The sequence below is a fragment of the Cervus canadensis genome, chromosome 12 (assembly GCF_019320065.1).
Source record: "Cervus canadensis isolate Bull #8, Minnesota chromosome 12, ASM1932006v1, whole genome shotgun sequence".
Lineage (NCBI taxonomy): Eukaryota > Metazoa > Chordata > Mammalia > Artiodactyla > Cervidae > Cervus > Cervus canadensis.
The window spans coordinates 54,906,741-54,930,780 of record NC_057397.1 but is presented as its reverse complement, the minus strand read 5'-3'; the positions used below and the strand labels follow the sequence as shown (position 1 = coordinate 54,930,780).

Here is a 24,040-nt window from a genome sequence, read left to right as displayed (position 1 = left end):
CATAAATGAGAATATCCAGTTCTGCTCCTCGTGTGCACTGACTTTGACATTCAGGAAAACCATTAATGCTACTTCCACTGCGTCTGTCTTGAGATTTCAGATAGTGTTGGAAGTACAAAGTCAGTGGCGTTGTATTGGGTTCGCCAAAATGAATTTTTCCATAGGATCTTACCAAAAACCCCATACAAACTTTTTGGCCAACCCAATACTTTCTGTGGGCTTCCCAGGTGGCTCAGTGGTAAAGAATCCGCCTGCCAAGCAGAAGACACGGGTTTGATTCTTGGGTTGGAAGATCCCCTGGATAAGGAAGTAGCAACCCACTCCAGTATTCTTGTCTAGCAAATCCCAGGGACAGAGGAACCTGGCAGGCTACAGTCCATGGGGTCACAAAGAGTCAGACACGACTTAGTGACTGAGCAACACCACCAACATGCTTTCTGTATTGCATAGAACTCAACTTGAAGTGATCAGTTTATGATTACCAAGAGCTTTAGACATGACTTTGCTATTTAAGAAGCAGCTCAGAGAGAGCTAGTTGACAACATGAATAATCGAGAGAGGTTGGGTAATATTGTGAAGATTTAGAGAAGGGAGGAGCACAAGCATTTAAAAAGAAGAGTGAAACAGGAAGCTGAGAGAAAAAAATGGGAAAGTTGAACTTCATTGCCTCCTAGAAAGAGATGATATAAAAGTTGACAAGGAAGCTGGCCTCTATCTACAGGGGAAGAAGGTTATTATGGAAAAGAAAGTTGCCAAGAAATCAAGGGAAAAATTACAATAAGAAAGCAGAAGAATGGCCAAGAATTGTGCTTTAGATTTGAACTCTGAGACCCTGGCTAGCTTAGAGGGATGGGGAAAAACTCTGAAAACAGCTCTTTAATAAAGAATCATTTGAGACATGAGCCTACTGAGGATAAAGATTGAGGAAAAATAGTTACTAGTTGTCAGACTGTTCAGATTTAGCACATTAATGTTTTTCTCCTTTTAAAAGTCAGTGCTGTCTGCCTTGTTTTGACATTGAAGTTATTTCTGAACGGTCTGAAAAAATATCAGTTTTTCCAAAACAAAATTTTAAGTCTTCAAGTTTTATACAAATGTAAAGAGGTAGGTGTTGGCTAATGTTTCAAAAACTTACATATGAAATGACATCTCAATGTTTTTATTTGTTTGGAATTTATCAGTATTACTTATCTAAAGCAACCTCGTATAATAGAAAGAAACTGAACTTCAGAGATTCAGTTCCCAGCACTGGGATTCACAGCTGTGTGACTGGGAATCTTTCTCTGAACTTCATTTTCTATGTCTGTTAATGAAGAACCCAACCTTCTCAGTTTTGAGAATTAAACAAAATAGTATACATTGAATGCCTGACTCAAAGTAGAGAATTAATAAAGATTTCTTTGCCACCACTTTCCCATGCAATGTGGAGAGGTTTATTGCAGAGGTTTATGAAAAGTAAACTACTGTAAAATGGTATAACTAGTTAAAAAACCAAGGACCACCTTTAAGAGAGGGGATTGGTGATCTCCATGAATGTGAGGTGAAATTAGTGTTGGAGGTAAGCCCTGAATTTGTCTCAGTTTCTTGCTGTCTTTATCAGGCCTGATCTGTCTGTTTAAATGACAGCAGAAGGACCCATTGTTATGCCCTCTGCATTACTTGTTTCTGCCTCTTTCGTGCTAACCCATTCTTTGTGAGCTTCCCACCTCAGTCCCAGGATGGCTACTTTAGTCCACTTTCAGGTTTCTTTATGATTAAGATGTCAGATCTGCATTAGCTAACAGTCTGTTGTGAATGGTTGTGATCTTGAGCTTGAATCTCATATATGCTCTCATTTAGCAAAAATGTGTACAGCTTTCCTACTCTCAAAAATCCTAAGCTTTGGCCTAAGTTAATCTACTTAGAGCACTTGCCCACCCTTATCTCCATAAATATATTGTGGTTGGATCTGGGTTAGGCCAATTAGTTTAGGTGTGAACCATTGATTCTTTAATTTGGAGGTCAAGCCAGTCACCCTCAAAGCACATGGGTTGTGTTGGAGAGGAATGGAAATACAAGAATGGGAGTGCTTTTACCAAGGGTAAAAGGGATATATGCTAGCAGGCTAAAGGACAGATGGGAAACTTTGGGTTTTCTGTATGTATGTATGAAAAAAATGATAAATACATTTATATATATTTGAAAAAAGAAAATTTGAAGTTCATCTTATACTTCTAGAGATGAAATTGGAGGAAGAGATTATTGAATTGAATTTTGTCTAAAGATAACTAACAAATACAATGTATTCAGTAATAATTCTGCTGCAGTAGGTAAGAAACACCAGTCAAATGCTAACTTTACATATATATTTGTTTGTTTGTTTTCTCATGTTTTAATAATGATTTAGAGAATCTAGAATAGATTTCTAATATCCATTAGTCTTTCAAAGAAAGCCATTGTAAGTGCTTGAGCAGTATTCATTTGCAGCCAGTTTGTGGTTCAGTTCTCTCTGGGACAGCATCTAAGATAGAAAGTAAAGCAAGATTTCCGTATACTTAAGATGTCAGACCTGAAGTGCCTGACATTCTCTTGTAAACAGTTGAGAACCTGATTCTCATTTCAGCACGGGTGTCAAAAGTCATGTTACCTGAAAGTGCTCCCTATATTATCCCAATAAATACTTTGAATTTTCTTCAGCAACTGAGTCTTAACCATCTGTCATATGAGTGATATTTAATTTGGGAGGAAAAAAAGGCTTTCATTCATTGAAGGACCTTAGATGGCTCCTGGGACATCTGATTTCAAGTAGCATGGCACTCTGTACCCTCAAATAGCTGTATTAATTGGCCTACAGAATGGGTTATTTAAGATTAGCTCTTTAAATGTTGGGAAATTGCTACTAAATATAGTGATTTTAGTTTTGGCGTAATTAATGGTGAACTAATCTTCTAAAGTAGTCAACTAAATCCAGCTGCTTCTGCCAGATAGAAGCGGCACAAGTTAAGAAACGAATTTGAGTGTTGCTACAATAAGGGCCAAGAGGTTTCGTTTTCGTCCTATGTAACAGTCTGAGGGGAGGAGTCCTGGGGAGGAGTCAAGAGTAGAGACTCCTAGTTCCTCTGGCATCTTAATATTCATCTTCCATCTCTTGATCTAAAAAGACTTCTCCGGTGTCCACTCCAGCATCTGCATTTCAGCCAGTCAAGAGGTGAAGTGGAGAGATGGGACAGACCTTTCCTTGTAGAAGCATGACCCAAAGTTGCCACATGGCAACTTTTGTTCGTTTCTCCCTGACCAGAAACCAGTTGCATGGCCACCCCTGGACCCAAGGAAGCCTGGGAGACAAAGTCTTTTGTTGAACAGCCTTGTGCCCGGTTAAACCAAGTTTCTCTATAGGAGATGACTACAGATATTAGGGAGAAAACTAGCAGACTTTAGCACAGTGTCTCTGAAAAAAGGAGGCTGGATGATTGCCTGTCCACCCAAGCTAAGTTACATCTGGCCAGTTCTAACAGTTAGTACATCAACTTGTCCAAATATAAACTATCACGGACAGAATATAAGATTTTATTTTTGCACACAAAAATAACGTTCTACCTCAGTTACCATGGGTTACAGAATCCGGCCTTTAAAATATTTATAACATGTACTGTTTGTTTCTGGTTCTTCATAATGTATGTTTTTGGAGGCTTGGAAAGTACAGACAAATATAAAAAAGGTAACAACCATAATTCCATTAGCCAGTGATAACCATTGTGAAGATTTTGGCGCATTTACTTTATGGCTTTTCTCCATGAGACTTTCTCATCATGTAGATAATTGGAGTTTTGCATTTTTTTAAACTGGTAATATACATTATTATCATATCATTGAAATACTTAGTGTGCTAAATATTTTTTATGTATGCATTAACTTAACCTGTAGAAATACCAGAATTTATTAAACATGTTACCAGCATCAAATGCTTAGAGTTTCAGGTCTTTGTTGCTATTAAGAATGTTGCTATGAACATCTTCATGCATTAATGTTTGCCCGTATTTTGAATTATTAGAATAGGGTCTTAAAATTGAATCACAAGGTAAGAACACTTTAGAGACTCTAAATTTGTATGCTAAATCACTTTCCACAAAGGGTTATGAATATTTCTCCCATTGGTTCTATTGATCTCTTTCATATCACTCTCACTAGCATTATTATAATTAAATAAATTTGTCTCACTTGATTCCATGGAAAAGGGCATTCTCAAATCCTCAATGCCTGATGAGCCTGAGTGTAGCTTCATGTACCAGCAAGGTTTTCATGTCCATGTTATATTATAGTGATCTTCATTCTTTGTTTTAATGCAAATATAAACTCTCACGTTCCCAGCTGTTAGTCAGTAAAGCAAGTGCAAAGTGAACATGTGATATCTCACTTAATGACACCTACCTAATCATACCAAACAACTTGATTCAGCCAAGAATCCTGAAGACTGGATTTTAAAAGAGAGAGAGAGAGAGAGAGCAGGAATTGAATTGCTAACATACATGGCACCTCATTTATGTACCAAAGCTCATGCAGTTTTCTCAGAGCAGAGACTTATCATTCTCATTTCAAAGCACATTAACTCTGAACGTTAGATAAAATCCTGACACATTTGATTATATGATTTCCCAGTCAATGGCAGATTAAAAACATCAAATTAGAAGAGAGCAAATTAGAACAGACATATTAACAGCAAATAATAGGTTTGTAGGTAAGTAGGTAGGTAAGAGGTTGACAGAGAAAGAGAAAGATTTTGTCTTGTTTATAACACACACACAACAACAACCTGAAATTCCATTTTCTTAAAAATGTAGCTTTTTGTAAAAATAGTGTTTAATTCAACTATAGCTCATCTATTGAAAGTATATATAAGAAGACCTTATATATTACTTTTATAAGGAAATTAATATCACAGAAAATTACCATTTATAATAATTAGAAGCTGGATATAACTTTGAATATAGAATTTGACCACAATCATGGTTTTAAAAATTGAAAAGAGACATCTTAGGAGTAAAGCACTAAAATATTAGCTATGATTTTCTTGGGGTGGTAAGATAAGTTTTCCTACTTTTTCTGTATCTTCTAAATTTTCTAAAATATATATGTATTACTATAATAAAGAGAGTAAAGGTTGTGTTATTTTGGAATAATATTCTGGAAAATTTAGGAATAGAAATTATTACTTTGTATTTACCGGTAACATATGGAAGGTTAAATCATTTGTACTTACAATGGTAGTCAAGTTAGCAAGAAGAGATCCAAAAAATCTACTGCAGAAGACCTGAAAAGATTTTTATTCAGAGTAAAACTAAACATGCAGTATTTCTAACATTTCAAATGGAAACTAGATGAGATGCAAAACACATAATTAGCAGTGATGTAAAAAGCATCAGTATTTAGGCAATAGTCTATTGGGGATATCTCTTGTATTCTATTTAAATTATTCTTTGAAGTAATGATCATGATTGATCATACATTCTAACATTAGAAAGGAAATTCTTAAATTAGATAAGTCAAGCATCATTATATATTTAGACAGAGTACTTGTGCTTTGAAAGTAATATTATGGACATTTGACAAATTAAAATTGTTTCAGACATAATTAGAACATCAACAATTTAAACCAAATGTATTTAAATTTCTTTCATACATAGTCATCTTGCATGTAGGAGCTAGATGTTTATAATTGTTTTTGTAGCATTCTTCAGTGTAAATTATTTTTCTTTTTATTTTAGGAGAGTAACTTTTAACTACTTTCACTTAGAAGAATTCATAGTATTTTCTAGAAAATTACTAAATGTACAAAATATTTCCTTGAATATAATAGGTTGTAATTCATCATCTGCAGATTCTCTAAACTTGTCACATGAACAGCTAAATTACATGATTTGCTTAATTAAATTAGAAGTTACACTGAACTTATTTCTTCAAGTGACAGTTTTTAAGTTATTGTCTCAGATCCAAACCCACTCTCCCGGCTTAGCTCTGTTACAGCTATGGCTGAATCACTGGGAACCAACTTTATGCTCTGCCCATGGAAGTGAAAGTGAAAGTCGCTCAGTCCTGTCCGACTCTTTGCGACCTCATGAACTATAAAGTCCCTGGAATTATCCAGGCCAGAATACTGGAGTGGGTAGCCCTTCCCTTCTCCAGAGGATCTTCCCAACCCAGGGATCGAACCCAGGTCTCCCGCACTGCAGGCAGATTCTTTACCAGCTCAGCCACCAGGGAAACTCAAGAATCCTGGAGTGGGTAGCCTATCCATTCTCCAGCAGATCTTCCCAACCCAGGAATCTAACAGGTGTCTCCCGCATTTCAGGCAGATTCACCAGCTGAGCTACCAGGGAGCTCTGCCTATAGGGGGTGCAAAAGGGAGACACATTCTTTCCTGAGTGAAGGCTGGAGTCATAAGAGATGCCAGTTCAATCCGTGGATAGAAAGATCCCTTGGGGGAGAGCATGGCAATCCACTCCAGTTTCTTGCCTGGGGAATCCCATGGACAGTGGAGCCTTTGGGGCTGCAGTCCATAGAGGCACAGAGTCAGACACGACTTAAGTGACTTAACACACACACATGAGTAGCTGCCCAGTTCAGTTCAGTCACTCTGTCCTGTCCAACTCTTTGTGACCCCATGGACTGCAGCACGCCAGGCTTCCCTGTCCATCAGCAACTCCCAGAGCTTACCCAAACTCATATCCATCGAGTCAGTGATGCCATCTAACCATCTTGTCCTCTGTCGTCACCTTCTCCTCCCACCTTGAATCTTTCCCAGCATCAGGGTCTTTTCAGATGAGTCAGTTCTTCGCATCAGGTGGCCAAACTATTGGAGTTTCAGCTTCAGCATCAGTCCTTGCAATGAATATTCAGGACTGATTTCCATTAGGATGGACTGGGACTGTCCAAGGGACTCTCAAGAGTCTTCTCCAACACCACATTTCACAAGCATCAGTTCTTCAGTGCTCAGCTTTCTTCACCATCCAACTCTCACATCCATACATGACTACTGGAAAAACCATAGCTTTGACTAGATGGACCTTTGTTGGCAAAGTAATGTCTCTGCTTTTTAACATGTTGTCTAGGTTGGTCATAGCTTTTCTTCCAAGGAGCAAACATCTTTTAATTTCATGGCTGCAGTCACCATCTGCAGTGAGTTTGGAGCCCAAACAATAAAGTATGTCACTGTTTCCATTGTTTCTTCATCTATTTGCCATGAAGTGATGGAATCAGATGCCATGATCTTAATTTTCTGAATGTTGAGTTTTAAGCCAACTTTTTCAGTCTCCTCTTTCACTTTCATCAAGAGGCTCTTTTGTTCCCCTTTGTTTTCTGCCACAAGGGTGGTGTCAGCTGCATATCTGAGGTTATTCATATTTCTCTCTGCAATCTTGATTCCAGCTTGTGCTTCATCTAGCCCAGCGTTTCTCATGGTGCACTCTGCATATAAGTTAAATAATCAGGGTGACAATATACAGCCTTGACATACTCCTTTCCCGCTTTGTAACCAGGCTGTTGTTCCATGTCCGGTTCTAACTGTTGCTTCTTGACCTGCATACAGATTTCTCAGGAGGCAGATCAGGTGGTCTGGTATTCCATCTAATGAAGAATTTTCCACAGTTTGTTGTGATCCTCACAGTCAAAGGCTTTGGTGTAGTCAATAAAGCCAGGCTTCATTCTAATATTATTCTAATATCTTCATTCTAATAGCTAATGTCTCTAAGTTCCTCTGTTTTGATAATAGCAACCACTTCCTTTTGTTCCAGTAGCTACTTTCTGCAATTGCTATCTTTGTGGTGATTTCCTGTTACCTACTTTATAACTGCTCTGCTGCTGCTGCTAAGTCGCTTCAGTCGTGTCCAACTCTGTGAGACCCCATAGATGGCAGCCTACCAGGCTCCCCCGTCCCTGGGATTCTCCAGGCAAGAACACTGGAGTGGGTTGCCATTTCCTTCTCCAATGCATGAAAGTGAAAAGTGAAAGTGAAGTCGCTCAGTCGTGTCCGACTCCTAGCGACCCCATGGACTATAGCCTACCAGGCTCCTCCATCCATGGGATTTTCCAGGCAAGAGCACTGGAGTGGGGTGCCATTGCCTTCTCCCACTTTATAACTAAACTGGTCCTTGTATTCTGTTCTGTCTCCTGGCTATACTAACTGAAACAGCATAATTTCCTAAAGCAGAAATACCAGACTTGATAATTTTTCTCCTAGTTAAGTTAGCATTGGATATATTATGGTTACTCTGATAGAAGTTATCAGAACTTTGTCTACTTTGCAAAGAAATGAGTTCATATATAGGATATACATAGTTCTGTATGGTTCAGGAATACAAATCAGTCAGTTCTTCTCATGTTCCAGCATAGCTTCCTTGTCAACATTTAAGGAATTAAAAATTTACTATATATACTCTATGAGTGATGTATATAATTATATATATGTGTATGTGTGTGTGTGTGTCTTTATGTACATTGTAAAAATGTGACAGGAAGAAAAATCCTACATATTTAATGTGGTTGTAAAATAGGTCAGTTGTTAATTTGTAATATAGGTTAGTTCCATTGTCCCGCTTGCATCTGAGGTCTGGACTCTTGAGTACTCAGTTCATTAGTTAGCAAAATACTTAACTCATCTGTCTACTTATTCATTAGTTCAAAAGTATTTACATGGTGTTTGCATTATTCTTATCAACAAGGTTGTCCTTGACTTCCTATTGACTCTCTTCCCTGTTTCTGCCATCATCTGAACTCAACTACTATTAATACTATAATGGTACCTTTGACCTTAGTTACTACTTAGATAATCTTTTCAATCTTTCTCTTGAATAGAAATATCCTCCTGAGATAAATGCTTCCTCTTTTTTTATTGACTTGGACTGACCCCTCCTAGCTCTTGAAATTCTTGACTCCCTACTCCTCTGCCTGCCTCTAGCCATGGCTTTTTTGATTCCAGAATTTTTGAGCTGACTGGTTCCTGGCTTGCTGCTTGGCTTTTGCTGTAATTCCCTGTTTGTGGCTATGGTTGGTTACATGGTGACCACTTAAACTTATCCCATTCTGCCTGACATCTTGTAATGGCTGTTTCTTGACCCTGGAAACTCCTCACCTCTGATTTGCCTCACACTTCTGGCCCTTCTGTGTGTCCTTTCATCTTACCTGAGGCCAGGGTTAGCCCTCATTTTGCAGATTCCTGGGCCTGCCAGCCTCTAGCTAAATAAAATTGAGTAGGAAAACTGAGCCAAAGTGGGAGGGTAAGTGACTATTTTTACATCTCTGCTCATCTCAGAGTGTTGGGGGAAGGTTGCTGGAAAGCTACGTGGCTGAGTTTGCTGGCTCTGGAGTCAGAGGATTGAGCTCAAATTTTAGTTCAACCATTTCTAGTTGTGTGACTTTAGGTAAGTTTCTTTACTTTTGTATACCTCAGTTTTCTTATATATAGTATGACTAGAACATATCTGCCTCAAAGTCATTGTGAAGATTAACTTAAATAAAGCAAGTAAATTGCTCAGAATGTCCAACACAGAAAAGCACTCAAATATTAGCCTTTGTTATGTTATGCCTCAGTGATGATATTTGATCATTTTTTATTGATATCTAAAATTGAATATCTTGTCTAAATGACTACTTTCCAGACTTGTGAATTTTTATGAGAGGATGGTTAAGTACATATAGCTTCCCTTACACAGTTATTGAACCCTCCCATTTTTATGTGGTATCTATTTCTATAAATGAGAAGGAAGAAAATTCACTATTAATAAAATCTTTCTTGAGCCTGTGTTTGAAGGGCCCAAAGATTGTAGGAACCTGGAAGAAGCAGTGACTAGAATGGAAATCTTAGAACAGGCTATTCCAGCCAAGTTTCTGGGTTAAGCAGTTAACAGTCTAGCTGAGTTTGCACTTTGAGTCCATGTACAAGACAAAGATACCATTTTCATCTGTCAAGGCAAACCTACATGTAATTGGCTAACATATTTTTTGCCCTGTGCAATGACTCCACAATGAACACTAATAATATACATATAATACCAATGAATACTACATGAATACTAATAATATACATCCTATGTATATTTGATTCTTAATCCATACATCTTAATTATCAAATAACTCTAATAAACTTCTTACATTTGTACAATAGTAGTGTTTACAGCTGTTTTTGGTAAGCATGATTATAGTTGATCATATTTAATTTTCAAACTTTTAATAGAAATTGATCTAATTTTCCATATGAAGATATTGACACAAAGATGTAAAGTTTATACATGTACCCAGAGTAACTTAGCTAGTAGTTATTAGCATATCTATCCTGTCATATGGTTACTTACTACAAGTTTAGTATTCTTTCTATTACCACTTCAAAAGGAACTGTCTTGCTACTTCAGAAGATCTCATAGAGTTTGAAAGTAACAATGGCAAAAATTAATACCATTAATAGTTGAATATCTAATATTTTAGTATTTGAAGGAACCAGGTAATCTACAAAATCAAAGTAATTACAAAGCCTGATTTCAGAGACTCATTAAAACAGTTTGATTCATTTTCCCACTCAGAATACTGAGAACAAAACTATATCTTCAAATATCTCTTTCAAAAAAGAAAAATTTGTAATGATAGCCAACATTTTTTTGTTGTTGTTTTTTTGTTTTCTTCATTTATTTTTATTAGTTGGAGGCTACTTTACAGTATTGTAGTGGTTTTTTGCCATACATTGACATGAATCAGCCATGGATTTACATGTGTTCCCCATCCTGATCCCCGCTCCCACCTCCCTCCCCATCCCATCGCTCTGGATCTTCCCAGTGCACCAGCCCCAAGCACTTGTCTCATGCATCCAACCTGGGCTGGATAGCCAACATTTAAGTGTTATGTGCCGGTACATATGTACTGTTATGTACAGTAAGCCTTTGCATGCTTCATTGGATGTACTGCTCATGAGAGCCACACAAAGTAATTACAACTTTTTTTTTTTTTTTTTACCACTCAGATGAGAGAAAGCTTAAAGCTCAGAAAAGTTAAGAATTTCCAAAGTCATGCATATAGCTTCTAAGTAGGGAAGCCAGGATTCAGACTCAGAAAGTCTGAATTCTGAGCCCATATTCTCAATCACTATGCTATCTCTGTGCTTGATTTTGTGCAATTTAGCCTTCATGAGCTGTGCAGTTCTTTAAATCAGTGAAGTTTGGGGGTAGTGATGATTGGTCAAAAACCCAAGAAGTTTCATTGGTCTCTTATCATCATCCCCAACTCACAGCAGAAGTCTGTGTGTTCTGAATGACCACAGACTTCCAGCTGCATACATTATTGATGATTTAGCCTGGAAAACATATCCTAATGACCAGCATTTTCTTCCTGTGTGTGACTAGTCCCTGTGATTTTAAACACACAGAATGATAGAGAACAATTTAAATAGGAAGCTTTTAAACAATATATCCTTTTTTTTTTTTACCATCGTAACCACTTTTGTGTGTACAGTTCAGTAGCTTTAAGTATAGTCACTTTGTTGTGAAACATCCTTTTTCATCTTGCATATCTGAAACTCTGTACCATAAAATTTTTTCCATTTTCCCCTCCCTTGTAGCCCTTGTTAACCACCATTCTACTTTCTGTTTTTATGAATATGACTACTTTAGATACCTCATGTAGGTGGAATCGTAAAATATTTGTCTTTCTGTGGCTGGCTTATTTCACTTAGCATAAAGTGTTCTTAATATCCCTCAATATTGTGGCATGTGACAGGATTTCCTTCCTTATTAAGATTTAGTGAGATTGTGTTGTATGTATACACTGCATTCCATGTATCCATTCATCCTTTGATGCACATTTAGGCTGCTCCCAACTCTTAGCCATTGTGAATAGTGCTGTTGTGAACATGGGCATGCAAATATTTCTACAAGACCCTACTTTCCATTCTTCTGTATATACATCTAGAAGTAGTGTTGCTGGATCCTATGGTAGTTCTACTTTTATTTTTTTGAGAAACTTACATACTGTTTTGCATGGTGGTTGCACCGTTTTATAGTCCTGCCAGTGGTGCCCCAGGGTTCTAATTCCTGTACATTCTCAACAGCACTTGTTATTTCCTGTTATCTTTTTCATTTTTTGATGAAAAAACATACTTTGTATTTCAGAAAATCTAATATTACTGAAGCTAATATTTCATGAGAAACAACTTGGGGCTAACATATTTAAATATTCTTTCCTCTGACTGTGTTTAATCTAAGTAACTAAATACTTCTCATAACATATCTTGAGTAAATGAATAACTTGCTCTTTCAAACCTAAAACACATACTTGTTGCTTCATTCTTTTGGCTACCACTGTCTTACCCAGCTTTAAAGTCTTCTTAAAATTAGTCAGAGGAAGACAAGTGGGAAGGTGTAGACTTCTCACTTCAGTAGTCTGCTAAAGATGGAGAAAAAATGGTGCTATTCAAAGCACTCTGTACTTGGATTTAGAATTTGGGATGGAAATAAACCCAATGAAATAGCTAGAGTGTTTGAAAGACACCTCGCCAGCCCACTACTGCAGAAGGCTGAATTCTAAAAAAATAAAATGCCCAGTACCCATGAAGCTGAGAAGTAAGTTTTTTAAATCATGCCTGTTTTTTATTTCTAATTTATTAATGCTTGAAATGTCAGTCATATTTAGGGAAAGCAAGATCCTACTAGTGAAGCATTTGGTTAATGAAAACTAACCAAATGGCAGAATCTCATGCAAATAAGAATGAGTTTGGATGTTTGTATAGTGTCCCTTCTATGGAATAAGGACCAGAAATTGCTAACCTTGAACTTTAATATAATAGTAGTCATTATAATAGCTGTCTGTAATATTTTGATGCTGTGATATGGGTTTTAAAATATTTAAAACATTTATCTTATTTCTATTAATATTTTTTATTTTTCTTGTTTCCATTTCTCATTTTATTAGTAGCAATGTCTAGAAGCAAGTATCTTTTTTCACTCTAAACGTGAGAACAGATGAATAAAATAAACTTATAATAATTTAATCTCATGCTTACTTACTGTAAGATGACAATATTTAGATTCTCAAAAGCAATGCTAGTATGGAAAAAAAAAGAATATTGAACATTTTCCAGCCAGTGACTGATAAATTTTCTAATACTATCAGATAAATGATATAAAAAAAAAAACCACAGACAATGAATGTTTTTTAACGTATTGAAAAACAAATATTGGTCAAAACTCAAGATAGCTTACTTGGAGAGAAATAAAAATAACAAAGACCTAGTAATAAGACAAGATTATGTGGAAGTATAAACTTTAATAATAAGCCAAAAATAAGACACTTGTTCTGTGTGGCAGCTAAAAATAGCAAAACTGCACAATGAAACTTTCTTTCACATTTATTCTGTGAATAAATGGTTATCTAGCAGGAGGAACAAAACAGAAATGCCCTGTCATTACAGAGCTTACTGTATATTTCTTCTCAAGGACAAGTGTTCAACAGTGGGAATCATTAAACAAAATTAAATAAGAAGTCTTCTACAACTCTTTAATTTTGACTTTGCCAACCTTAAAAAGCCAAATTTCTTACTAAGTTTATGAGTAGAACTTAATAATAGTGAAGTTAGAGGGAAAGCACCACATTTTATGTGAAGTAGATACAATAACTTACAAAGCAACGGTAGTGTTGTGCTTCCTGTTTTTAGAAATTAACTGCTACAGCTTATCACTTGACAAGCAGTCTTAATTTATGAAGGAATCACTAATATACTGAACAGTGAGAATTTGGAGAAGTCTATAGGCTTAATCACAAAGTGGTCACAAAGCAAGTAGATTTCTTAGAGAAAACTGGGGTTTAGAAATAAAGACCTCTTGACTTCTCTAGGGACCTTTTTAATAATAGTTGCAGATAGTAAGTAATATCCAGACATAGTTATAATTTTTCTTTCTTTTCTATCAAAGTTTTTTGCTGATGAAATATGCTATCAATAGTATAGTATAAACAATATAGCACTATTAGCGAGTGGGTCCTAATAACAGACTCAATAAGCTAGTCTGTTACAATATTCCTTTCAGGTAATAGATATACTTATTCTCTGGAGTCCTATATAATTACACCAGAGAATGTCTAACTACATGTAATTACCTCAAACCACCAGCTCCTCAGACATTCCCTGAGGTTCCCTTTCACTCCCTAGGTGTCCTGTTTGAGGGACATTTGTTGTTGCTCAGTCATGTCCAACTTTTTATGACCCCATGGACTGCAGCATGCCAGGCTTCCCTGTCCTTCACCATCTCCCAGAGCTTGCTCAAACTCACGTCTATTGAGTCGGTGATGCCATCCAACCATCTCATCCTCTGTCGTCCCCTTCTCCTGCCTTCTATCTTTCCCAGCATCAGGATTTTTTCCAATCATTCAGCTCTTTACATCAGGTGACCTATATATTGGAGCTTCAGCATCAGTCGTTCCAGTGAGTATTCAGAACTGATTTCCTTTAGGATTGACTGGTTTGATCTCCTTGCGGTCCAAGGGACTGTCAAGAGTCTTCTCCAACACCACAATTCTAAAGCATCAGTTCTTTGGCAGTCATCTTTCTTTGTGGTCCAACTCTCACATCCATACATGACTATGGGAAAAATCATATCTTTGACTACAGGGACCTTTGTTGGCAAAGTATTGTCTCTGCTTTTTAATATGATGTCTAGGTTGGTCATAGCTTTTCTTCCAAGGAGCAAGTGTCTTTTAATTTCATGGCTGTAGTCACCATCTGCAGTGATTTTGGAGCCCAAGAAAAAGTCTTTCACTCTTTCCATTATATAATATTGTAACTCAACTATACTTCAGTTTTTTAAAATAGAACTAGGTTGGTGCAAAAGTAATTGAGGTTTTACATTGTTGAACTTTGCCATTTGATATTGGAATACATTATTAAATGTGGTTATGTTATATACCATTTTTAATGAGCATTTCTCACTTTATGTTTTTTTGCTAATGACTTATTACTTGCTGTGTATTTTATATTTATTTTAGACCTGGAATAAGCTTATTTCTTTAGCATAAAAATCTGTGCGTCAGTATTCGATGAACTTTTAGAAAGTATTTTCTACCTCTTGCTGGTTGTGGAAGCGTTTCCCCTGCAAAAAGTTGTTGAGATGCTTGAAGAAGTGGTAATTGGTTGGCAAGAGGTCAGGTGAATATGACAGATGAGGCAAAACTTCTGTAGCCCTATTCATTCAGCTTCAGCAGGAGACCTGGGTTTGATCCCTGGGTCAGAAAGATCTCCTGGCAGAGGAAATGGCAACCCACTCCAGTAATTCTTGCCTGGAGAATTCCATGGACAGAGGAGTCTGGCAGGCTACAGTCCATTGGGTTGCAAAGAGTCAGACATGACTGAGCAACTAACACACACACACACACACACACACACACACACACACACACACATGTTGGCAAAAATGTGTTGATTGTAATGGTTCCTATTTTGATTAATAAAGATATGTTTGAATCTATTTATAGTGACTTAAAATTCATGGTTTGAAATCACAATTATGTTTGCACCAACCTATTAACTTGCATTAAAAACAAATCATAAGTTAGATGCTCCTAAGTATTTCAGACATCTTAAAAACATGACTTCCAGTTAAAATAGCAGATTAAACACAGCCATTAAGGTCAATTCCTTTTTGACGCTCAACTAAAATGACAGTAAAGTGACTTTTTTAGAAGGACAATATAGGTTAAAGGAATACAGAGAGGAGATAACAGTTAAAATATCTTGGAAGTTGTAAAGCAGACAGTTTGGCAGACCCAAGAAAGCTAAGGCTAACATTGGGAATAGCTGAGAAGCCCAAAACTTATAGTGCAGAACCCCTGAAATGTAGTTGCGTGATACTGAATATTTCATGAAGTAGGAATAAAGGTAGAACCAAAATAATGTCTTTTAAAAAAGTACATTGACCCAAGAGAAAACACCAAATTACTCATGTTAAGAATTCTCCTAGGAATCAGCTCAACTTGAGGCTCTTAGAGTAAAGATGACAACTGACAAGCTGCACTTCCAATCAGCATTTTTTAGTGTCCCACCCATATAGGAGAGCTGTTGAGTTGAGAACTTGGGAAAGCAGGAGTTAGAAATGGTAAATAAGGAAAAATTCAAGGAGTTGTTTTTTTTTTTTTTTCATCCAGAATAAGGAACAACAGAAGGGAGTGCTCGTCTATGGAGTAAATTGGGTCAAGAGAGGGCTTTTTTAAGATGGGTGAAATAGCAGCATAATTTGAGAGTAATGCAGCAGAGAGGGAAATGATTGATAATGTGGAGCAGAGTGGAGAGTTTAAGAAGCTTTGTCTTCGAATAAGCTAATTTATTTCCCTCAAAGAATAGGCTAAATTTCTCATAGAAGTCCAAAGAGGTCAGTGTTTAATCATCAGTGAGTTTCTGTTTGACATGCACATGTGGCTGTGACTATGCCTACACAAACGTTGCAACCTGGCTTTTTTCTTTTCTCTCTTCTTGAAACCTTTCTGTATCCCCTTCCCACATGTTTTCCCTTTCTTATTGACATATATTTCCTTTTCTTATGACATTTCTAGATAGCAAATGTTAATATTCGAACTGATGAGTGTTAGCATTCTTTTTAAGATGGGGAAAGGAAAAAAAAAAAAGCATGAAAGGTACTAGAATACCTGAGAATAGAGAAGGGAAAGTTACAGATTTAGATAAGAAATTGCTCAGAAGAATAGATCCATGAAGGTAAGGCCAGCTGAACTATGATCTAAATATTAAAAAAATAAAAAGCAAGATGAAGGTGCAGAAATTTAGTGTCTCAAAAGGACTCTCAAATTATCTTGAATTACTTGCTATTGGTAGGTATTCCAGATACTGAGTTAACTGAATACTGAACCTCTTATTTGATGATCTAATTTCTCAAGGAAATGAAAAAATTTTTTTCACTTCTTAGTTTTCATTCATTTGCAAGAGGTTCATATAGTCCCTTGTTTACTTTTAAACTAAGCAAATTCTTATAAATAGTTAATGGCTTCCTTTTAGGGCTTGTATATCTCAGTTGTGTGATTTTAGGCAGATGACTTATCTCTGTTTGGTGGTCTAATATCTAACTCATAGGGTTGGCCTAAGAATTGAATAGTATTATTATAGATAAGTTATCATCAGCTACTTATTCCCAACATTCCTAAGGCCATAAGCTAGTAGAAGGGAGGAGTGGAAACACCAGAATCCTTAAATACAAATGTTATGGGTCCCAATATTAGCTGCTTTCCCACATGGAAATAAAATCAGAAGGCAAGACTGACTTTTCCTTCATCCTTAAACTGAAAACTATTTTTACAGAAAGAAAAGACGGTTTACATATCATTTCTCTGAAGATATCAATTCTTTCCTTATCTCACAGGACTTAATGACTTGATGGAATATTTAAATACAAGTTACCCAGCTCAAGGGAAAACAGAATACACCTGAGCTAGAGCTGCAGATGCATTTTTGGCATGCTGCTGCCCTCTGCTGCCTAATACATTATTGTACTTTTTCACACCTGCGTGCTGCCTGCTAAGTTGCTTCTGTCATGTCCGCTCTTTGCAACACTATGGACTGTAGCCTGCCAGGCTCTTCTGTCCATGGGATTCTCCAGGCAAGGACACTGAAGTGGGTTGCCATACCCTTCTCCAGGGGATCTTCCTGACCCAGGGATTGAACCAGTGTCTCTAATGTCTCCTGCTTTGGCAGGTGGGCTCTTTTGGTGGAAAATTCAGATTTAGGCTACGGAAAAGTCAATTGTTTCTACTTTGCCATATAGCCTCTCCCCTATTAAAAGTAAGCAAATTACCTCTTAGGTGCCCACTATGAGTCTGATTCTGTCAGAAGCACTGAAGATGGAGAAGAGAAAAACCAAGATTTCTTCACTGAAAGAATTCATATTCTTTCATGAGTAAATAGCCAAAAAATAAGGAAAATATCAATAAATAAAATAATTTAATGTTATGATATATATATTAAACAACAATGATGATAATTAATATTTGGGGTCTCTGCGAACACAGAAAGTTAAAGGCACTGTTCACAGTGCTTTCTGTGATTTGATTCTGAAGTCACTCTCAAATAGCTACTTCACAGGCAAGGCCAGAATGATCCTAAGAAGTGGAATCAGGATTTGAAACAAAAGCACTTCTGACTCTAGGAATGTTTAGGGCCAGCTTCTCTGGGGAGATGACTCTGAAATGAAAAGCAGAGCTTTTGAAGATCTAGGGGAAAGCAGGCCAGGCAGAAGGAACAGTAGGTGCAGAAGCCTAGAAGTGGAAGTTAGTTTGGAGTGTCAGTTCAGTTCAGTCACTCAGTCATGTCCGATTATCTGCAACCCCATGGACTGCAGCACACCAGGCTTCCCTGTCCATCACCAACTCCCAGAGCTTGCTTAAACTTATGTCCATCGAGTCGGTGATGTCATCCAACCATCTCATCCTCTGTTGTCCCCTTTTCCGCCTGCCTTCAATCGTTCCCAGCATCAGGGTCTTTTCCAATGAGTCAGCTCTTCACATCAGGTGGCCAAAGTATTGGAGTTTCAGCTTCAGCATCAGTCCTTCCAATGAATATTCAGGACTGATTTCCTTTAGGATTGAGTGGTTTTATCTCCTTGCAGTCCAAGGGTTTGGAGTAGCAAGGTACTAGGAAAAAAAGACCCTGTATTAGAGGAGACTTCAGAGAAAGGAACAGAGGCCAGTTCATGCTCAGGATCTTGGATTTTTATTCTAAATTACAAGAAGGAGCCAATGGAGAATTGTCATCAGAGGAGGGACCTTATTCCTATTTTTAGGAGCTCACTCTGGATATTGAAAGGACAGCAGACTATAGGAGAACAAGAGCTGATAAAAGACAACTCGTTAGAAGGTTGATGACTTCTGTTGCCTCTGGGCCTCTTCCTCAGGAGACCTAGCATTCCTAGTTTCCCAGCGCTTCATCTCACCAGGGCCTTCAGCCACATTGTTTTCTGATGTTCTCTGGTTTGCCAGTGCTCCTTTACACCCAACCCTGGGCAGGTTACTCCAAATCCATCAGACAATGGAACAGTCACCTCCCTTAATCACATGTTAGGTCATCAGATTCAAGTGGAAACTCCCTCTGATTTCCTTCCTCATGTGACCCATTTGGGATTGGACTTATGGCCAACTGAATCCCTTGCTCTTTATAAAAACTAGAATCCCATGTTGTGTAATTAACAGCAGATTTCTTTTTATAGTTCTTTTTAGAAAAATAGGAAGACCAACTCTCATGTTTCTAAATATAAAATCTTTTTTTTCCCCTAAGCTTTCTCCCCAGTAATACCATAGGATACTTTTATTTTTACATCTGATTTTCTATTCATTTTTTAAAAAAATTGTTTTCCTTGCCCAAACTTTGAGAAATGTTGTAAAACCCTTTGCCTACTTTTTATCAACTTTATCTGGATTAGTACTTTATGGGAGAACAAAACCCTTTAGTCCATGAATACAGCAGAATGACTAATGAAATAATAGAGAATTCTCAATCTTTTTTCCATAAGTTATAGATATCGATGAAAACAGGGCAGTTAGAACTAGAATTTTCATTATTTCAGTGAAAATATAATATTGCATCAAAAAGAAAGTACATTTAGCTGGTGGTAACAGAGACACAACTGTTGTATTTAGTCAAACTAAACCTTTATGCTCATGCAAAATGATCAGAGATAGGCATTTAAGGTTTCACAGAGTCATTGGACTCAGTCATCTTTCTGTTCTGCCTTCCTTAGCACAAGGCTTCTGTCTTTAACCTGGCTGCTAGCATTCCAGCCATCATGCCTCTTTTATATAATCACCTGAACATCCTTCGGGTCCATCAAACTGAACTCTCCCTGGAAACCTGTTCCTACCTTTTTTCACATTTTTACCTATAGCACTACCATTCTTCTGAGCCCCCAACTCTAAAACTTATGTTATCAACACTCTCCTAAATAGCCAGTTTCTAAGTCTGAAAGATTCTTCCTCTGAAATGTCAGTCAATCAAGCTTTCTCATTTCCATTTACACTATCACTTCAGGTCCTCATTGCCACTCACATGAGCAATGCGATAGCCTTTCCATCCGTGCCTCCGTCTGCACTCATTTTACCCACTGTTGCCAAAGCATAGCTCTGACTTGTCAAAGGGGAAGAGCACTTATGTTTAGGGACTTTGCAATCATAAAGGGGCTTGACTCCAGCTCTCCCATTTATTAGCTACTCAGACATGGGAACATTAACCTTTCTAAACTCAGTTTTCTAATTTGTAAAATGAGAAATAATAACTGTACATATTCCATAGCATTTGTCATAAGAGTTAAATGAGATAATGCATGCCAGGAGTTCAGCAAAATGCCTTATTTTCTTTATCACTATCTTTATTTTGCTGAAGAACACCTGAGCCAGTGTCTGCTGAATTAAAAGCAGAAGCCTCAGATTGTCCTTCAGTGCCTTCCCCATCATGGACCCAGTGTATTGTTAAAGCATTACCACCCATTTCCACCATTTACATAAACATTACACAAATTCTAGAAACACTGAGTCACATCATGTTTCCTAAATTTTTGCCAATATTCCCTCTTTCTATTCATTTTTTTTAATTTCAGAGTTTTTCCTACCTAGAATCCCTGCCTTGAGCCCTCTCCTCCTTTCCATTGCAGCCTGCAGGAGAGGGGAACGACTGATTGGAGTTTCTGGAACTGGAAAACACTGCCTGGGCAAACAGCAGCTCCTCTTTAGCTCCCAGAGGCCACTGCTTTGCAGAAATTCCTGTCCCATTGCTGCCAGATTTTTTAAGTGGAGGTTGGCATTCTGGAATTTTATGAAAAATCTCCTGTTCTTGAAGTATTGGCAATTAATTAAAAAATAGTTTTGAAACTTATGTATGTAGGTTTCCCTGGTGGCTCACCATAGGCTTCTGGAGGCGGGTGGTGGGGGCGCAGATGTGGCCTGTAGATCACCAGTTTGCAACCCTTCCTTAAAAATGATAGTAGGCTCCTGGCCCCTGGACTCTGAAAAAAGAGCATTCACAGAACTAGCTTTTTGAATTATTAGCCGCCAGTTGCATCATTCCATTATCTGTTGAAACAGAAGAAGAATACCAGCACTATACCTCATGGGGGAAAGAAATTAAGAAAGACAGCATTTCTCTTGTTTTTATGGTCAGTTTACATATGTATTAATAATAAAGGTGGAAGTGGCCTTTTCCTCTTTGCTTGGAGGAAACAGACATAATAGGGACAAGACATTCAGTAAAGGTTGCAACTAAAACTCCTAGAGAGGTATTTGAATTCTCAATAACCTGCCGAAATCAGATTTCAGTACATGCTTTAGAAATGCAATCCGGGCGTATCTAGCTGTTATTGATCCAAGTCAGAGGAGACTAGTTAACAGAAACCTTCATAAGTTAGAGTGTTGAATCAGGCTTTAGATTTTTGAAAATGCATTCCAAAAGTTTCTTCTTAATATTGTAAATTCTGCTTGCCATAATTACTTTGAAAATATAAATTTTAGCAACGGTTTCTACTAAACTTCCCTTTCATCTAGTTTTTTATTTGATAAGTTCAATAAGTATTTGTTAAGCACCCACTAGTGCCAGGCATCCATCAAGGTACAAGGGAGCCATCATTTAACAAAACAGATGAAGATACCTGCTCTCAAGGTGTTTATATTTTAGAACTAATAAATAACAAATGTCCTGATATGTTAGAAGGAAATAAGTGCAGTGGAAAAAGTAAAAGTAGATCAGGCTGATTCCACTGAAGCTGAATTTGGCACCCCAGCAGTTCTGTTTCCCCAGCACCCCGGCTTATCCTTACAGTACTAACTACTTCTGTAATACCTTGTCTGTGAGCTCCTAGAGGGCAGAGACTATGTCTTCTCCATTACTGTATCCTCAGTTTAGTTTTTGGCCCACATGGGTCTTCCAGCTGGTGAATGAACAACATCATTAATCAGTTGTTCAGATCATATAGGAAGCTGCAGTTCTGGAAACTCCCATGCAAAATCTTGTAGGTTCAGGGCTTTTAATAGTTTTCTCCTGTTGTCATTTGTCTCCACACTTCACTTTCAGAGCCCTACACAGTGATCCTCAGCCTTCATCCAACTTATTCCAGAGGTATCCTGCAGTTTGTGCAGATATGATGAAACCCATGGTCTGACTAGATCAAACTTCTCTTTTCCCAATTTTTGTCGACCTTCCAAGATGATAGCCTCATTGCTTTATGCATGCCTCCTCTGAGAGCATGATGCGTCATTAGCATTCTCCTTCTGGCTCCCTGCTTCTGCTAATAACTTCAGTTTCCTTCCGCCAGGTGATTCCTATCCAGCTCTGTCACTACAGAAGAAAAGATAATTTTTTCCTCTAGGACTTCTCTAGTTTTTATAATTACTTACCAAAGTCCGCCACTTCCCCAGTCCTGCCCTAACTGTCCTTTTTTCACTCCGTGGAAGTAAACTGTGTTCACTGGAGTTTGATTCCTATCTTTGGAGTTACCTGCTTCTTCATCTTCTCATTGCTAAGCACTTATCTTACATATGGGTGGAAAATGTCCATAGTTGTCTTGTTTATCTGAATGGCTGAGACTTTCTTGATCACAACAATTAGAATTAGGCATCATTAACTCAAAGGGAGATCGTAAAGATCATTGGCATCATGGTCTGGTTCACCTGCCATATACTTTTGGCTCAGGATATACCAACATTTCCCAGTTATTTCCATTTCTCACTCACAGCAGAAATAGAACTTTGTGAACTTTGAAAGTTTGATGACCCCCTCTAGGTATAATAGTGGCAGTTTACTGGCTACAGTTGGGGGAAAAATACACCAGAATATTTTAATTTGAAAATTTGACTGTTAATACATCAGATTTCCTTAAGAGCCTTCAAGTAGACAAAGCCGTCTGACCCACATTGTCTCATTTCATTTCCACAATACACATGAGGTGTATTTTATAGATGTGACGTAAGAGGCTTAGAAAAGTCAAGTGATCTTTTAAGCCCAAAGTCACACAGAAGCAGCAGAACCAGGACATTAGCCCAGGTGCTTCCTCTGTTGAATCAGACCATTTCTCATTAGCTCTTGTTTATATACAGTCCATACATGTCCTTAGAGAACATATCCTCTTCTTAATGCCAGGGACATTGCATGGGACCAAAGCCTGTCCAGTAGCAAGTTCCTTCATCCATTACTCTTGCTTAGTCTTTTTCTTCATTATGAGTTTTTAAAGTGATAACCATTCTCTTTTGGGCCCAGAGTACTGAAGTCCTCATAAATAATCTTAGGAAAACTCAACTAACCAGAATGTACAGATAATTTTGCCTTACTGAATTTTCAGAACAACAGATGCAATTTGGAGAAGTATAATGTGAAGAGGGCTGTCCTGGTAGGTCAGATGATAAAGAATCCGCCTGCAATGCCAGAGTCCTCAGTTCTATTCCTGGTTTGGGAAGATCCCCTGGAGAAGGGATAGGCTACCCACCCCAGTATTCTTGGGCTTCCCTGATGGATTGGACAGTAAAGAATCCAACTGCAATGTGGGAGATCTGGGTTCAATCCCTGGGTTGTAAAGATCCCCTGGAGGAGGGCATGGCAACCCACTCGAGTATTCTTACCTGGAGAATTCCATGGACAGAGAAACCTGGCAGGCTACAGTCCATGCGATCTTGGAGAGTCAGAACTGGCTGTGCTGGGCCTTCTTTGCTTCACGTGGGCTTTCTCTAGTTGTGGTGAGTGGGGGCTACTCTTCGTTGTGGTACTCAGACTTCTTGTTGTGGTGGCTTCTCTTGTGGAGCACAGGCTCTAGAAATCCTCAGTAGTTGTGGTACATAGGGTTAACTGCCTGCAGCATGTGGAATCTTCCTGGACCAGAAATCGAACCTGTGTCCCCTGCACTGGTAGGTGGATTCTTAACCACTGAACTGCTAGGGAAGTCCTTGGTTTTCTTTTAGTAATTCTATTTATTTATTTTTGTTTGCACTAAGTCTTCGTTGCTGCAAGAGGGCTTTTCTAGTTGTGGCAAGCAGGGGCCACTGTCTCGTTGCAGTACACGGGCTT

The 24,040-nt window shown here is 37.8% G+C and overlaps 1 protein-coding gene across 6 annotated transcripts in view; it reads left to right on the top strand.

The window, feature by feature from the left end:
• OXR1 (oxidation resistance 1) overlaps window positions 1-24,040 on the top strand; it is a 486,852-nt gene that overhangs the window by 312,475 nt on the left and 150,337 nt on the right. The window contains exon 1 of one of the 6 annotated variants that reach the window (XM_043483387.1): window positions 9,310-9,392. The exons of the other annotated variants lie outside the window; for them this stretch is intronic. The gene's annotated coding sequence lies outside the window, so the exon portion shown is untranslated. Of the gene's footprint in view, window positions 1-9,309; window positions 9,393-24,040 lie in introns of those variants that run through there. 6 annotated transcript variants of the gene reach the window in all.